The sequence below is a fragment of the Panthera pardus genome, unplaced genomic scaffold (genome assembly GCF_024362965.1).
Source record: "Panthera pardus isolate Hobbes unplaced genomic scaffold, ASM2436296v1 HiC_scaffold_17, whole genome shotgun sequence".
NCBI lineage: Eukaryota > Metazoa > Chordata > Mammalia > Carnivora > Felidae > Panthera > Panthera pardus.
In genome coordinates this window covers 50,890,822-50,908,380 of record NW_026526732.1, presented here as the reverse complement: position 1 = coordinate 50,908,380, position 17,559 = coordinate 50,890,822, and the positions used below count along the sequence as shown (strand labels likewise).

The window sequence follows — 17,559 nt, the reverse complement described above, 5'->3', positions numbered from 1 at the left end:
TACAAATCATTTTAATTTTATCTGATTTCTTAAAGCAAAAATTTAGATATTAAGACCAATTTTTTCATGTCAATTAAAAAAACAATTTTCTGCGTCCTGGTTCTGGTTTACCATCTGAAGAATCCCTAAACGAGAAAGTCTTGGGGATAAAGGTGTTTTCTTTCTGTGGCACTCAGTATTTCCCTTCCAGAGTCACCACGTGAGATTAGCTCATTCCTGCCAATGGAAGCCACAGCAGTTGTGTCTGCCTTCGCAATCTGGTTGTGGATAAATGTATAATTTCCCCCTGACCGTCTAAAATACTGAAAATAACTCCCCGGACACCACTCCAGCCTTTGCCAATTTCCATGGCTCTTCAGATTCCCACTGTGCAATGTCCATGGTCATCAGGTAGAGTCTTGACCTACCTCAGAGCAGCAGCATTATACGGTTGGAGAGAGAATTCTGTCGCCTAGTCCTGGGGGCAGCTCACCCCCCATCTTCTGCTAAGCCCTCTCCCCCTTCTGGTCAGTGCCTGGTGAGAGGAGAGCTCATCGTCATCCGACACACACTCTGTACAACTGCTCTAGCTACCACTGAAATAAATCCCTTGGAGCAAAAAAACCATATGGTCAGACTTTTGGCTTTCTCCTCCAGTAGGGAGATTTATTTGGGCACTTACATGGCATCCTGAGGCTGTAGGCAGTCCCCACAGGAAGTGAAAGATGGCCACACCCACCATGGCCTACATGTTGAGTGGGGAAAGAAACCTCATGAGAAGACTCTGGAGGATGTGGGGCTCCTATGAAGGAAGGAAACCTCACTCACTCTCACCCTGAGAGGAAAGCATGGGGACCAGGGGCCTGGAGCTGTTATCCTCCAACCATCTTGAAGAAACCTGGGCCTTTCTCTGGCCACTACATTTCCCTCAACAGCAACTTCACAAAGGAGACTCCTTTTTAGATTCAAGCTCTGTTGTTTTTGTGCAGACTTTCTGTGCTTATTCTATTCCTAATTTTGCTGCCTGACAATGATTTTGTGGGCACTTTAAGAATGTTTCCACATCCCCAGATAGAGATCCCTCTGGTTAAAAAAAAACAGACAAACAAAACCCTTGCTTTTTAGATATATATCTTTTATCATGAGTAACCACAGAGATTTTTCAGCACTTACATGGACTGAAGAAAATCATCCAGGCCAAATTCCTTGAGAGCCTCTTAGCTAAATGACTTGGCTTTATCAGCCAGGGAAGGGATAGGCAAACTATATCCTGTGGGCCACATCTGGCCCGCTGCCCACTTTTACACAACCCATGAACTAAGAATGGTTTTTACATTTTTAAGTTCTTAGGGAAAAAATGAAAAGAATATTTCATGACATGTGAAAATTATAAGAAATTCAAATTTCAGTGCTTATAAATGGAGTTGTATTGGAACACAGCCATACCCACTAGTGTACCTATTGTGTTTGGCTGCTGTCATGATACAACAGAGTTGTCTGACAAAGACTATATGGCCCACAAGGCCAAAACGACTTACCATTTGGCTATTTACAGAGATTTGCCAAGCCCTAAGCTCAGGTAACTGTTACGTATTTGTGGAAGGCTGTCCCCTCTGATCTCACTCTCTGTTTTGAGCTTCTGAAGCTGTCTCTGGAATCAGTCAAATGCAAGTCCTAATGCTGGTGCCAATTTCACACTAACCTATGAAACCCGCACAACCCACTAGAGCAGGGCCTTTTTCAACCTGCGGTCTGGTAATCAGTATAAGGGGCTGCAAAAACCTACTCGGTTTGGTTGTACCTAGCATTTCTTTGATAAAATAAAAGAAAAATATCGAGGGCACTGTTAGGGACTGAATTATTTCCCCCTTGCCATTTCATGTGTTGAAGTTCTAACCCGCAACACCTCAGAATGTGACTGTGTTTAGAGACAGGGCCTTTAAAGAGGCAATTAAGGTAAAATGAGGTCTCAGGGTGGGCTCTAATCCAATATGACCAGTGTCCTTATAAGAGGTGATTAAGACATGCACAGAAGAGTGGCCATGTGAGGGACAAAGGGCAAAGATGGCCACTTGCAAGCCAAGGAGAGAGGGAATCAAGCTTGCCAACACCTTGATCTTGGACTTCCAGGCTGTGAGAAACATTTTTGTTGTTTGAGCCACTCAGTCTGTGCGGCAGCCTAGGCCACCCAATATAGGGGTCATACATAGTATTATTTGGTGAGAAAAAGTTTTTTTCAATCACATATGCATGTGATACGGCTGTGATGTAAAAATGTAGGACATTCTGTGTGTTAGGTCAAAAATAAATTGACAAGCAATACACTGGAGAGACATATACACGCTTGGTACAAAATCACAGAGGGATGCTCTAACTGAGCCAAGACAAAAAAGGGGGAAGAGCCCTTACTGGGCACATGACAGGCACTCTGTGTACATTATTTCATTTCATTCTCACAGTGGCCCTCTGCATGGCTTAAGCTGTATGTCTCCAGCTGACCAACTTAAGTGCAGGGAAGTTAAGTGACTTACACAACCAGGCCTGACTCCAAAGTTTATGGTGTATTATTCCTCATCATGAATCAGTTTGTACTTCCATGTCCCTGAGAACAGGTTGCCGTGTGACGACATTAAGGGATCAAAAGGAAGGGAAAACATTTGTAAATAATCATAGCTGGCACTTACCAAACACTTCCTATGTGCCAGGTACTGTGCCGTGCTTTACATAAATGACCCCACTTCATCCTTATTAACCACCCACAGAGTAGGTTCTGTTAATCCGCGCTTTTCAGCTAAGGAAGTGTGGAAAAAATTAATTAACTTGCCCAAGGTTACAAAGCTGGTAAATTGCAGACCCAGGATTTGAACTCCCATTGATCTGACATTTAAGCTAGAACTCTTGCCCACCCCAACCTCTCCTTTGGCCCGACCATACTTATTGTCAACCTAATATATGTTTGCCGATAATCTCTGCTTGAAGAAAAAAGATGCATACTTTCTGTTCATATGTCCAATAAATGCCAACTGAACACATATCACCTGCCAGGCCCTGTTCTGAGGGGTAGGGATACAATAATGAACAAAACAGAATTCTTGCCATCATGGTGAACATTTGGATAAAACTTTAGAAATACAACCACAGCACAGTGACTGAAATCACCCCATGTGCAGGGTCACGAGGAGTTGAGATTCAGGTGTGTTAAAGGTGTAGGCCAATGAAACTGAAGAAATGGTAGAAAACAAAGGAAGGTGGGTATGGTTTACTACATAGAAATTTCTGGTAATTGTATTCAATATCTCTTGTGTCCACCAGGTTTACTTATCATGTAAGTATGCTTACTCAGGCATGCTGAGTCTCCAAGCCGACTGGAAATGTTTCAATGGCAGGGGCTATGTCATATTTTAAAATGTCCCCTTTAGTGCTTGACATAGTGCACAGCAGTTTGAATTTATTTACTTGTTTTTAAGTTGTTTTCTTTTTAAAAATTTTTTTTTAATGTTTATTTATTCTTGAGAGAGACAGAGACAGAATGTGAGGGGGTTAGGGGCAGAGAGAGAGAGGGAGACACAGAATCGGAAGCAGGCTCCAGGCTCCGAGCTGTCAGCACAGAGCCCGATGCGGGGCTCGAACTCATGAGCCGTGAGATCATGACCTGAGCCAAATTCAGATGCTCAACCAACTGAGCCACCCAGGCACCCCTTTAAGTTGTCTTCAAGAGAGATGTACACAGGTTACTCAGGGACTTTCAAGGCGGATGTAATGACAACGTTCAGACAGTCCGTGGGTAGTCCCAGTGCAGGCTAGATACTGTCACGTGGTATTAAGCATGTGAGCAAAGAATTAAATATCGAACTGGAAGAAAGTAAGCTAAACCAAATGAGATACCAGTACAATGGTCAAGAAATTAGACTGAAAGCCTGGTCACGAGAATGTGAGAGAAAATTATGTTGAGTGAAAGGAAACCAGAGCACGGAGTGTGAAGAATGTAAATATATTAGCGGCAAATATTTTTCTTATGGTTTGTCTTTAATTTTATTTAGGATTTTACATACACAACAACTTTATGTTTTTAAGTCTGTTGATTTTTTTCATTATGAAATAATCAAGGAGGTAAGCAAATATTCAGATGCTGGAACATTCAATACATGCTATTTGTAATATCAAATGTGAGGAAATTTAATTCCATAGAAATAGGATGGTGAATGTTTAAGTAAATTATGTCTATATGTACAATGTAAAACTCTATAGTTGTTATTTAATGAGAAAATGATCACCATTTAATATTAAGTAAATTCAGGATCAAAACCATGTAAATGTACGTATGATGCACATCCTTGAAACAAAAGAGGGAAAAAAATACCGGCTTAACATTGCTTTCTCAATACAGTGTGATTAAGAGATGTTTTAACTTTCTTCTTTACAGCTCACCCAATTTTCTACACTGAGTTCAATTTTAAAGTCAGGAAAAAAGAACCATTAGAAATAAGCTTAAGTCAAAGAGAAAGTTTGCATATAGTATCTTCATTTGCACATCTCTGACTTGCTGATGGTCTTGGCCACCGGAGGCTTTTGGCCACAGTGGCACAGATGGCAAATTCTGGTAATGTTATTAAAAAAGAAAAAAAAAAGAAAGAAAGAAAGAAAGAAAAAAATATTTTTTACTCACCTGCAAAGAGGTTTCAAAACAGATTTGGCAGTGGCCAGGGTAGTCACAAGGATGTGATGATGAATTATAATGAATTACTTGGCTCTGACAATACTTTCATTCAACAAGCATTTATTGAGTGCCTGTCATGCTCTAAGCACCCTGTTAGGTACTGGAAGGTCAAGTTGAGTCTCTGGGAACAAGTGACCCATCGGGCTGACACTGAGCCTACACACCCCGACTCTAGCAAGATCCAGCAGCAGGCAGGGCTGGGCAGTAATTGTGCAGGCCTGCCCTCAATCCTCCCACCTCTTCTGGGCCGGGATCTGTGGCCTTGAGAAGGGCTGGCCTGGCCTCCCCAGCGCCAGCCGCCTCATTTGTAAAACAAGGATAATCCTGACCCAGTTCCCAGTGCTGTGGTGAAGAATAAAAAGCATTCTGGGCTTGTTTCTCTCTATTCAGTGCCAGATGGGTTCTACCTGTTAATAGCCAGCATTGCTTCCTTCCTTTGGAAACTGTGTATTTATTCTTTTTTTTTTTTTAAGGGGGGTTAGAAATGAGGTTCTGTGATTAAAGGGATATTCTGTATTTTTCTTCCTCCAAATATCTTAGATTAACAATTACAGATATGAAAACTTGTTTCTCCACCTCAGACTAAAGCAGAGGAAACTCAAAAAGTTCTTACAAGGTTCGATGACATTCCAAGGACAGAACTAGGTGAGATACTGCTGGTCTTTAGGGAAATAATACAATTATTGCCAGCACTTCAAAACCTAATAAAATTAACTTTCAAAAGAGCAACATTTAGGCTAACCAAGTGTTCATCTATGTGCTATAAAATTTAACAGAAATTTCTAAGAAAGACTAAAGGGTACTGAACTGGTGCCCAAATCAGACATAAATATGAAAATACTTCTCCTCTCCCATCCAAACTGAACTCATTTTCCAAACATTGAGAATGTCCATCTAACTAATGCCCTATTACAGGCAGAAGAAGAGGTAGGGAAGGAGCAGAGAAGACAGAGGGTGAAACACACAGACCTAAAAATGGGGCACGCTGGAAGGCTCTCCTTTTTGGCTTTTAAGACGAACAAATAAGCACTGTACAAATACATTCAGCGAGAGAGAAAGCACAGTTCTAACACCTAGTGTGTGAATTTCACGTGAAAGGTTAAGGCTATTTTCAGTTGTTTCTACAACGTCTTCCGATTCTTTGTGTTTCTTCTACCATAGTAAGGACTGGTAAACGGAGGGTTTCAACAGCTTTAGAAATATCTGGACCAAATCCTACCACTTCTCAACTGTTCATTTCAGTGATGTTAGCTGTCGATAACCACACAGGTAGGGCAGGGCACAAATAGCTCAGATGAAGCAAGAAACCTCTATTCTCTCTCCCCTTCCCGCTGCTCTGGCACCTTGTCCAGTGTTGTTATGCTGAGTCCCAAAGGCTCCAGCGGTTCCCCCGATGGAAGGGAGCATGCAGGAGCGGCAGCCAGAGGTTATATCTTCAACGCAGATACTGCCTACGTCAGACAACGCTTGCAACGTCTAGCCTGGGTGGGGCAAGGCTGTACAACTGGCAACTGTCATTTATTCCAAAGGACTTGAGCGTGCTATGATGACATGTTCAGTAATTGCTCTATTTCTTAAAAAGAAGTTGTAACAATCATATTTAAAATGCTTGTTGATGCCCTGTGGGTATGAGTCACTTTGTAAAGCAGGATCAAAATGGATCCTCTGTTACGGGCTCCTGCTGGTTCTTTGATTCTAAACAGTTTTATAAATGTTAATGGGAGTAACGCACACATCAATGAGAGAATAAATTCCTTGGGTTTGGTGGGGCTTCAATTAACGATTTATAATAAGCAATGTAAAATGCTTTCTAATTTTCTTCCAAGTAATGACACACTACCCCAGAAGAGCTGAAAATAAGGCCCAGGTTTCACCACAGGGTGGAGAAGACCGGCAGTGGGTGGCAGGTGGCAGGTGGCAGAGAGAAGGCTCTCCGGCTGGTTGGAGGCATGCTGGAGGCTCTGCAGAAGTCCAGGGCGCAGCGCGTGGGAGCGGAGCAGTAGGGACAGACACGACTCACCCAAGGGATGATGGGCATGATGGAGGAAGGGAAAACTCATAAGAAGCGAGCCTGACACAGAAGGAATTTACTATAATCTAAAATGGGAACGACTGCAACCGTGCTTCTTAAATCTGTCACGGGATCATTCTTTTTTTTTTTTTTTTTTTTTTTTTTCAGAGCATAAGTTAATACTATTCATTGACTTCCAAAAATACCCACCAAGATGGAAATGGGAATTTAAGTTCCAGGGATGATGCAGCAGGATTCCTAATGAATAGGTTGGTTTGCAGTGACACAGAGCTCTGCCTTGAATTTCTGGAAACCTAGCTTCGGATTGAACCCTCTCTTGCCCAGGCCTGCAGGCCTCTTTTCACACCTTCTCATGGGAAACCAAATGCCGATGACTGGTACCCTGTGAGGATGGTGTGGGATGCCATGAGGGCTAAGGCAGAGTCAAGTATAAATTGCAAATGCCTAAATTCCATCTTTTCGGAAGAGAACAGATTAAAATTTTAATCCAAGAATGTCTTCAGTGTTTTCAGAGTTTGCTGTTCCATACTTAAATCACCTTACACCTCCTTACATTTCATCCTAATGCTTCACTGATACCAACACCGCTGCCAACAAATAAGACACCACAGCATCAAAGACCAGACACACAGTGACAGATGCCAAGGGGCATCTGCTCTTAGCCCCAGCAAGTCTGGTGTTAACATCCAGGCTCTGGCAGCAACAGGGCAGCACCTTGCTCGTTTAGCTCAGCGGTCGCCTTGGTAGTTTTGGGAGCACTTTGGATTTAAAGGGTTTTGCATCTAAGCATTCCATTGTAAACCACTTCCGCCATAACCGAGGCAGGGGTCCACACATTGTGTGCATGATATGCAGGGTTACACAGCCTTTCAAGGGAGCTCCCCATTTTTCCTGTTAACAGCTGCCTGTATGGAATACAGGAAAACAATTCAGAAATGCTTATCATGTGTAGTTTAACTGAATATTTATACGGAGAGAAACTTGATGGCTAGGGAAATGAATACCAAAATCCAACAGCACTTTCATACCAGCCACTTAGACGTATCTGGGAATGGCCTCATTCACGCTCCAAATTATCAGAACACTGAGGGGGTCTCTTCCAGTGGTCCAGATCATACTAGAAGAACATGAACCCGTTACAAAAATTGCAAGTGAAGAGAACAAAGTATCAGATACCAAGTTAGCCTTCCAGACATTATGCGCATGCCAAGTTAACTTACCAATGCAATGCTTAACCAGTGACTATCTGCCAAAATCAATGCAGGGTGGGTTTTGAAGAAACTGGGTAAAACTCCTAGATTTCTCAACCACACATGTTTTTCTTGGCTAAGAAGCTGTAAAATTTTGGAGAAGATGACCAGAATCCAGCTGAAGTTCCTCTAAGTAAGGAAAATGACAACTAAGGAGCCTAGCTGTTTACCCACTTTTCTCCAGAAAAAAAGCCCCATCCGCTTTGAGAACTGTTTTCCGGATCCACCATCTGCCTCAAAAAGGCAAGTTCCCACTGACCTTCAGAGGCCACTGGGAGTTCCAAGGACACACTCCCATTTCATCCTCTGAGCACTGTTCTGGGTAAATTCACAGTTTTTCAGATTTTCTAAATCAGGTAACTTTCAGGGGTACACGTTAATTTGGCTGTTTCAAAAGTATTCATTCAATCACTTTAAATATTTGGGTTTCATTAAAAAAATTCCTTTTCCAAATGATGCTGCTTTTGTGCCTTGACTCTGGACGTGAGGTTTCTTTCACCCTGTGGATCATTTTTTGAAGTCAACAAGTAACATTAATAAATGTCCAAGAGCCTTTCTTATCCTCAAGCCACCCTGAACTGAGGACCACAGTTTACAAAGCTGACCAGCTCCTGGCCAGTCTCATCAGTCTTCAGCTTTTTAGTTTCCCCTTCTCCCATCGACAAATGGTCAAGCACGATTCTTGTTGACATCAGGGAGGAAAGTAACCCACTTCACAATGTTTTCGGCCTGGCGTGGATATGGGAGGTGGAGGCCACAGAGGTAAATGGCTACGGAAGAACCTGAATAACAGGTGTGTCTGCCTAAGGCTCCAGCTGGTTCACCTTGAACATTATCACTCCTGAGATAACAAAACAACAATGTGCTGTGGATAATTTCACTTCTGCAGCAAACAGTGCAATCTGTAGAATTATCTGAAAAAATAATCTGTGAAGGAGCATGTGGAATTTCAGCTTCCCAAAGAAGCCATGCAACATTAATGTGGGACATTTTGCTTTCCAAGAAAACGTTGCAAATATCCGCCATGTCAGGAATGGAGCAAACCACATGAATAGAGAAGAGGGAAAGCATCTTCTTTCCCATAAAATGACCTTCTCCCCTCTAAATAGTTTCCCATGTGCTAATTTGCTGAGAGGATAAGACAGTGTGGACACAGCTACTGGTTCACTGAAGTATTCTTATCCTCCTATCCTCAGTTTACATCAAAAGCTGCTAAAGTAAACCAAATAAACTTAAAAAGTACATTTCATTCCCACGTGTTTAGATTTATTTTTGAGACAGAGAGAGAGAGCGAGCACCAACGAGCAAGCACAAACAGGGGAAGGGCAGAGAGAGAGAGAGACAGAGAGAGAGGGAGAGAGAATCCCAAGCAGGCTCTGCACCATCAGCACAGAGCCTGGTGCAGGGCTCGAACTCATGGACCATGAGATCGTGACCTGAGCCAAAATCATGAGTCAGCCACTTAACCAACTGAGCCACTCAGGGGCCCCTCATTCCATGTGTTGAAAAGCCAGGAAAAGGCACTGTGGTCCTGAAAATACAGGAAGGCCAAGCTTAAGGATTCAGAAACAAAAGCAAAAACAAAAACAAAAACAGGGTAAAGTCAGGCTTTGGGGAACATCTACATCTCCTGTTACCATAAAGCTCTCAGTCCCTGGAGGATGTGGGGGTGATGCTTTTCCCTAAGTCAGAAGAGACCCTGCCCACTCCACTCTACCCTGAGCATATCTTTCTCCCCAACTGGGCACTGTGGAGGGCTCGGGGAGCTCATAAGCAGACCTCTGCTGACGATTCCCCTATCACATTTCAGTCCAAATAGGAATAAATGTGATTCATCGCAAAACCACTAATAGGTATTTTTAAGCCTGAAGGAAGCACAACTTCAGGTTTTTCTTTCATTCTACTGAGTGGCCAGATTTTGGAAACCTACACTAACCTGCCCCAAATAGCATCAGATGCAGTGAATGGCACAACCTGGATGTTTTGGTCCCTGGTTTTGGTCCCTGTTAACTGGGATATAAAACATAACCCAGCCTCTTGGTAATAAGGGGCTACCGAGGCAGTTCTTATACCGGCAGAAAAGAAAATGAGGGCAGTGACTCATAAACAGAACGTAGTCCTTCCCACCAGGTTGGCCCAAGTGGGTACAGCATATAAAGTTGCGCTTGTGTGGAAACTTGGAGGGCTGGAGAAGAAGAATCTGCTGTGTCAGCATCAGGTAGTGGAAAGATCTCAGGACTTAGGAAACCTGATTCTGCTACCAGCTTCACTGATTTTTTTTTTTTTTTTCTTTTCTTTTCTGTGACCTGAGTGGTCACTTCACCTTGTTAGTTCTCAGCTTCCTTATAAAATAAAAAGGATAGACAGACTCTGATGTTCCTTCCAGGCCTCTACCCAGCCCTACCGGGGGTTCATCTCCTGGGGTCTCTGTCCTCCCAGCTCTCCACACCTTTTGGAAGAGCGTCTCAGACAGCAGAGCCCTCTGCCAGCCTCACCTCCCTCCAGGGCCCTTTCTGCCACCCCAAGATAAACACCAGAGGGCCCAGAGTGTGTTTGTGAGCCCACTGTCTGGGGCTACAGTGCATTCATTCTCCATGGATGGTCCTGGGGTTACGAACACCAGCTTCTGGAGGCTTGTCCATCAGCTAAGAGGCTGTAAAACACAATCCCTCCTAGCCCTGACTTTCCCATCACTAAGGTGAAGCCAACAGCATCTTTCTCACGGAACTGCTGAATGTCAGGCGCTCAGCCCTTTGAGTACCGCCAGATAAAATTCAGGACATCCAGCTAAATCTGAATTTTGCATAATTTGGGACAGACTTATACTTAAAACATTATTTATTGCTTATACAAAATTCAAATTTACTTAGGTATCCTGTTTTTTGTTTTTTGTTTTTTTTTGTTTTTTGCCAAATCTGGCAACCCCACACATGACAGATGCTGCTGTTGGTGGTATTGGGTCCAGGCTGCCCCACCAAATCAGCCTTACACAAAACCACTGCTGGCCCGACTTCTGGGTCTTAAGAAAAAGACTCCATGGGGGTAAGGGTTTTTTTCTCCCTAACTCTCTCACTGCTCCTAAACTACTGCCTTCTAGTCCTGCCATCAGCTTTACATCACCACATATCCTACCTGGGTCTCCCAGAGGTACCCAAACTGTCTACTGACCACTTTCCAATCACACTCTCCATGCCCCAGGCTCGGAAATGGGATCAAATTAATTCGTGCACATATGCCACTGATCATTTCATGAGTCATCAACCTCCCCTGAAGCAATTTTTCCTTCTTAAAGGTCACTTATAACCTCAAATTAAAATGATCGAATTGTAGGCCATCCAAAGTTTGAAGTGAAAAAAAGTAGCCTGTGTGGGAAAAAAAAAAAAACAAAAAACAAAAAACAAAAAAAACAAAAACAACAACAAAAAAAAACACGATGGGGGTGGTCCCACCTCTTGCTGGTTCTTACAGCAGTTCCTCTAAAGTGTTTCTGCTTTTTCTAGCCTTTTCCGTTTGCCTTTTTCTGAACCCACAGCAGCTCTCATGGCAGCTGAAGACCCTGTGGATGAGGGGCAAATGGAAGGACAGAGTGGAATGGGGTGGAATAGGAAATGGGGGTGTTCTACTAGGAAATGGTCCCCACACTCTGCCCCTGCCTGCAGCCACCCTCTCAGTCACCAGGGCAGGTCCGGGGGCTCCCTAGTGCCAGCGCTGATTAAGACTAGAAAACACAAAGCCTGCCCAGTCTATCTCCTTTTTGAGCACCTTGTGTTCAGAGATGAAACCCGACTGCATGCACTTGTAACTCCTGGCTCCTGAATGCTGGCCAAAGTAACTCTGGGGGGCATTAAGAATGACCTAACTAGGCCTAACTAGGAGAATGGACCCCTTGGTCCAAGCAGGATTTGAACTTGTGTCTTCTGGACACTCCCCATTGTCCACGATACCATTTTATTCAGGGTCTTGAGCCCTGATCTCACTTTTCTTTTGGGACTGTGAATGCTGATACTTTTTTCAGAATATGGTCACTGACAAGGACTGACTAAGCATTTCATGGGCTTATAAATAACAAGTGTTCTACTGAAAGGATTTACTTTAATACAGGACTTTTAATTTTTTTTTTTTTTTTGTAAGAAGTGTCCAGTATTTAGGGAATTCTATTTCACTATCTTGAGTCACACTTTGGTAGTCAATAAGCTTCTTTTCTTAACAGATGATGGTGAGGAACTCCATGGTCCATAGCAAAACAGATACTAGGCTTTCCTCCTGGATAAAAGGCAATGGTCTTTTCAAAGTCCTGCACCGGAGCCAGGAGGAATCTGGCCATTCCAGCTAATGCATCAGTTCACTGTGGTTAACAAGGAGTTGACAGAACAGTTATTCCCCTCTCTCAGATTTAGTTGTTTTTTTTTTTTTTTTTTCTCTCATTAAACTGTATTTTTCAGGAGAATTTATATTTACAACCATTAAGTGTTTCTCTCTCTCACCTTCAGGTAACAGTAAAACATGGCACAAAAGGCAGGGGTCCATTGCCCTTGAACCAGTTATCTGTTCAGAAGGCCACTTGGGTTTGGGGTAATATATTTATCATATTCTGTGTCTAGTGTGCAAAACGTCAAAAGTAGGGGCGCCTGGGTGGCGCAGTCGGTTAAGCGTCCGACTTCAGCCAGGTCACGATCTCGCGGTCTGTGAGTTCGAGCCCCGCGTCAGGCTCTGGGCTGATGGCTCGGAGCCTGGAGCCTGCTTCCGATTCTGTGTCTCCCTCTCTCTCTGCCCCTCCCCCGTTCATGCTCTGTCTCTCTCTGTCCCAAAAATAAATAAAAAACGTTGAAAAAAAAATTAAAAAAAAAAAAAGTGACAAGGGCCTTGGAGCCATCTTCAGCATTCCTAAGCCAGGAGGTAGAGGGCTGGGGCCCAGGAACCTGCATTTTCACAACCTCCCCAGTCGATCTTGAAGCGCCTTCAGGTTTGGGGAACATTCTGGAACACAACACATTGCTATTAAAGCTGAGGTCAGAGGTCAGTCCGTTTGGAACCAGTCAGCTTGGGGCTGTATTGCAAAGAATCTGCATATACCCACTTTATCAGTCAAGGTTCCAGCAGGAAGCAGGCAACACTCTTGAATTATGGTAATTTGAACGAAATTTAATAAAGGGGTGATTTACACAGAAGTGGGTGGGGTGCAGGAAAGCCACAAGGTACAGTGCAGTCCCCTGTGCTAATAACACAGGGGAATTGGGTAGGGCAGGCTCTGTCACACCCCAAGGCCTGAGTGCCTAAACCTGGAACAGAAATGCGGGTGGATGGCACTGCATGACAGGAGCTGCGTCCATCCTTTAAGAGCCACTGCCTAGCTGAGAAATCCCACAGAAAATAAGGATCCCGACCTCACTCCTGCCCTCTGGGCTCAGGTGCTCCCCCTGCTGGACCCAAGTAGGAACCAGAGGCAATGGAGCCCACCAAAGCACCGCACAGGTCAGTTTTCGGGGGGCACAGAGGGAGGACAGTGCCTGGTACAATACCACTACAGACACAGTGCCAGGGAGTGTCAAACCTTCACCACCATCACAGACGACAGCGTCCCGTGAGCAAACACTGAGCCTCTGATGCCTCCACCAGGCCCACTCATGACAGCACCTGATGGTATAGGTAGCTGCAGGATACGGGAACAACTCTGTCCAGGAAAGGATTTCAAAAATCAATTCACAAATGTACTTCTATCTACTGAGCACCGACTCCAGAAAAGACATGATATTTCACATTTTAGTCTTGTAGTAAAGGCCTTGGTGTCTTTCATGTTGAACTCAATAGGGCTACTGCTGGGAGATGTGTTCATAGGGTTTAGTGAAGCGCCTATTGCTACTTTTTCTAAAAAAAAAAAAAGGCATTGAAATAAATATATTATAGAAAAGGAAAATATCTCAGAGTTTTTAAAGTGGAAACATTGAACTTTTGCATGTACTCATAGTCTATAACAAAAGTGACTCTTTTTTTCCCCCCTTTTAATATATATGATTTTCCAACTAGGTTTTACCTGCGAGTAAGCAGGCAACTGAACACAGAATGTGAGGTTGGGGGGCCTGAAACAAATAGGCTGAAAGACGATTTATCCCATCCTTCAACTTCTCCCCAACTAATGTTGGTTCCACTGAACTTAATAAGCTCTCAGGAGGCATCATGTCTGATCACCATTCTCTACGCTCACCTTCACTGGGTGCGCAACAAACAACTTGTAAGTCTCACTGTGCCCGCATTTGCCCGGCTCACTGGCAGCAGTGAAGGAACAGTCTCGGGGGTTCTCTGGGTTAGTGGCCCGGTGCAGAGGCGTCTGCCACCACGGGACGCCCCAGGTGACTTCAGAGGCACATCACAGACTTACAAACTGAAAACCTTATTCCTTTTTCAATGCTTTACAAGTCTTCTCCAACATCCAAGTCTCAGCTGGATGCTGCACGTCTACACGGCTCTCAATGTCACACCTGCCAAGGCCCCTCTTTCCCACTAAGGTATGGCCTTAGGCCCTAGTCTTCTACGGGAAAGGGCATGTATGAGATTGTGGCAGCACTCTTATTTTCATTTATTTATCTTAATGGTGACCATTTATTCATATCAAATGATAGTGCTTTTCTACTGGAGGTCACAAAGTTTCCTTTTTTTTTTTTTTTTTTTTAACGTTTATTTATTTTTGAGACAGAGAGAGACAGAGCATGAACGGGGGAGGGTCAGAGAGAGGGAGACACAGAATCTGAAACAGGCTCCAGGCTCTGAGCTGTCAGCACAGAGCCCGACGCGGGGCTCGAACTCACGGACCACGTGGGCGCGACCCGAGCCGAAGTTGGCCGCTTAACCGACCCAGCCACCCAGGCGCCCCACAAAATTTCCTTTTAAAATAAGGCTGGTTTAGTATAAAAAATAATTTAAGGGATGTTATATAAACAATGCAGGTGCTACACCGATATAGAGGAGGTAATACAGGTGGTATACAAATGACTAGACACTGGGAAGCACTGATCTAGTGCTAAGTATGCCTCATGACTCAGAGAGACCTAGGTTTTAGTTCTAACAGCCATCAAATAGCAATAACGATTAATTTTATTGCCTTGTAAACAAACAATTCTTTCACTGAAGGCAGTAGTTCTGGTCAGAGGGCTGCAGCTCACAGAGAGCCATAAAAATTTCGTAAAATTGCTTTGTAATCTGAATCCTATCTTGTTCTTAACAGAGATGCCTGTGCTAAACGTTAAACGTTTACACAGTATACTACTGGAGGATGAAAATATGGCATAATAAATTACCAAGGGAGAGGACGAGAGCTGAACGCTGCTCTCATCAGGTCTGACAGGAGGGCCTGGGGTACGCCCCTTACAATGCGAGGAGAAAAACCTTCTCATTCACCTAAGACTCCCTGACAGGACTCCAGGGCCGTCCAGGCAGAGTAAATTACAAAAGCAATTTGTCATGGTACGTGAGTCTTTTTGATGTTTGGTGAAAACACTGCACACTCTGTGTGGTGCTGCTCAGGGAAGACGTGGTCATCGTCCCTTCCTACGTGAACTGTAAAGCTCTTAAGGCATTTTACCTCCGCCCTGTTTTGTTTCAAGTCAGCCCAAAGCCCAGATTCTGACCTCTTGAAAAATTTACATTTATGTTCATATTCCTTTCAGGTCAAGATCTCGGGAAACATTAAATCAACCACTGCATGGTGACTTTTTTCTTCTCACTGGCACGAGCATGAGGAAGCCGGGGGGTAAGGTGCACGCACCCCTACTTGTGTATACTGTGTGTGCCCACCAAGCCCCTATTTGCACTTGCACTTTGCTAAATACCATGTATCAGCAGACACTCTGGAGCTGGGGCCCTTTCCCTAGGCACTGTCTGCTGTTTACTTGTTTTAAAAATATTTCTACAAAGCATCTATTGTTCTCCATTCACTATATAATTGTATGATACGTTGGCAAACAACTGTTCCTCAGTGAATAAAAGTGTGTTTACCAAAGAATAATTGGCATTATTTGGCACAGCGAGCAGACCTTGCCCAGCACCAGCTGATGTGTGTTGCAGACATGGAGTCCTCGTCCTTCTGCCCTCGCTGGATGTGCAAGTAAGTAGTGGGTACTTGTTAATTCTGGGATCTTAGTTTTAGCCACGTAAGACAAAGGGATGCTGTTTCATGCTGTATGATTTCATTTGTAAAATGTTTTTAATTACTCCGTTGCTAGAATTACAGGAAATAAATAGACTTCAATTTTACTTAAATCCTAAAATTTAGATTCAGACAAAATGGTTTAAAACATGCCATAATTCTTAGTACCTTATTACTACTTATTACTACCCATACTGGACAGTATGGGTGAAGATGCTACTGTGCTCCTTATTCTAAAAGAATCCAGTTTCACAAAGAGACTTGAGGACAAAGGGCAAATACAGTTTTCAGTATGAGGGCTCTCAAATCGTATCTGTACCATACATGTTTTTGGGTGTCTGCCCCATTCTTGTCCTGTTTTCTGGGAATCCGTCCTGCCAATAGCTCGGCAGTGAACCATGTGACCATAGCTAGGCCAGCAACATATGATTGGACAGAAGTGTACAAGTGAAATTCCTGAATATCATAGAACAAAAGGAGCTCCTCGGGGCACCTGGGTGGCTCAGTCGGTTGAGCGTCCGACTTCGGCTCAGGGCATGATCTGGTGGTCTGTGGGTTCGAGCCCCGCATCGGGCTCTGTGCTGACAGCTCGGAGTCTGGAGCCTGCTTCGGATTCTGTGTCTCCTCTCTCTCTGCCCCTCCCCCACTCGTGCTCTCTTTCTGTCAAAAATAAATAGACATTAAAAAAAATTTTTTTTTAAGAAAAGGATCTCCTGTCACAAATACTAAAGGGATGTGAGTAAGACTCATCAACTGAGAATCTGATGCCCTCAAAGGAAGAAACCTTTCTGATGACATTTACATAAGCTGGTCTTAAGGAAGACTCATAAATGCCTCAGTAAATCCCAAGTGATTACTGGACTGGTGTTCCCTAATAGTACACACCAGTGGCTACACATGAAGTTTTCAGACAAGAAGATAAAGTCCATAAACCAAATGCCAGACATAAATGTGGTATAACATGTGAGTTCTACTTAAAATCAGTTACAACTGCTGCTTTGCTATAACTCCCCCATATAGTAATTTTCAAACATTGTGGCAAGACACCAATGATCGTCTCAATCAGACAACACAAACACACTTCTTTCCACAAATTTCTACCAAGTAAAAAAAAAAAAAAAGTTTGATACTGATGCTTTATGCACACTCAAGGCCAGCTTATAAATACTCCACTCAGTGATGACATAATTTTGCAACAGTAAAAAGGAACTGGCAAAATCCACCTCTTGCCATTCAACTGAAGGAAGCCCACCCACATGTACCAGCTAGGAACCTACAGGGTGTATGGCTTGGCTTAAAAAGAGAAGTCAAGCCAATCCGATTGCTCTGCCAGGAGGAACTAGAAAATGGAGAAACTGTTACTAGTTCGTTGTGGGTTGGTTGCTAAGCTAACAGATCATTCTGGTCAAAAGGCTTTTTTTTTTCCTTCTTTCTCTTTCTT

The 17,559-nt window shown here is 43.5% G+C and overlaps 1 protein-coding gene across 7 annotated transcripts in view; it reads right to left on the bottom strand.

The window, feature by feature from the left end:
- Window positions 1–17,559, bottom strand: part of FYN (FYN proto-oncogene, Src family tyrosine kinase) — a 215,591-nt gene that overhangs the window by 131,936 nt on the left and 66,096 nt on the right. The window contains exon 1 of one of the 7 annotated variants that reach the window (XM_053904562.1): window positions 4,646–4,848. The exons of the other annotated variants lie outside the window; for them this stretch is intronic. The gene's annotated coding sequence lies outside the window, so the exon portion shown is untranslated. Of the gene's footprint in view, window positions 1–4,645; window positions 4,849–17,559 lie in introns of those variants that run through there. 7 annotated transcript variants of the gene reach the window in all.